Consider the following 633-nt stretch of genomic DNA (forward strand, 5'->3'; position numbering starts at 1 on the left):
ATATATATATATATATATATATATATATATACATATATATAATCCTCCAGGTCTGATCTACATAGATCGCTATTGGCAGTTTTGCTATCTTGTACTGACGAATCTTCAGTTCTATTCATATGTTATTGCTACACCAAAGTACTGCCAGTCTTCTAAATATTGCCGCTGCTTTGCAAGTCCTGCAGTTTACATCTCTCTCTACACCGTCGTTGCTTGTCACTCTGCTTCCCAGATATGTGAAGCTTGTAATTTCTTCAACTGATTCTTGTCCAACTTTCTACTTGCTTCCCAACTTGCATTACCTTCGACGTATATCATCAGCGGTGCCTCAGAAATACTGCAGAATCGCTTATCGGGACAGAGTGTCAAAAGAAGTCATACTCCAAGTAGCAAGAGTAAGGCCCCTGCAAGCAGCCAAACAGCCATGGGATGGATTCCGCTGGAAGGTAAGAGAAAAAGTGATCGGCCAGGAAGACAAGGCGTGATACCTTGAAAGAAGACCTACGTAGACTAAACATCACCTGGGAAGAATCATACCGGTTGACCAGAGACGGAGATAATTGGCGATCTCTGACTGCCCGATGCGCCACTCAAAGGTACCAACGACCCTAAGGAGAAGAAGAAGATATATAT

The 633-nt window shown here is 42.3% G+C and overlaps 1 protein-coding gene across 1 annotated transcript in view; it reads right to left on the bottom strand.

The window, feature by feature from the left end:
• Positions 1–633, bottom strand: part of LOC106880431 (tetraspanin-18) — a 535,121-nt gene that overhangs the window by 480,445 nt on the left and 54,043 nt on the right. The window lies entirely within an intron of this gene.

This window comes from Octopus bimaculoides, chromosome 8 (genome assembly GCF_001194135.2).
Source record: "Octopus bimaculoides isolate UCB-OBI-ISO-001 chromosome 8, ASM119413v2, whole genome shotgun sequence".
In the NCBI taxonomy this organism is placed as follows: domain Eukaryota; kingdom Metazoa; phylum Mollusca; class Cephalopoda; order Octopoda; family Octopodidae; genus Octopus; species Octopus bimaculoides.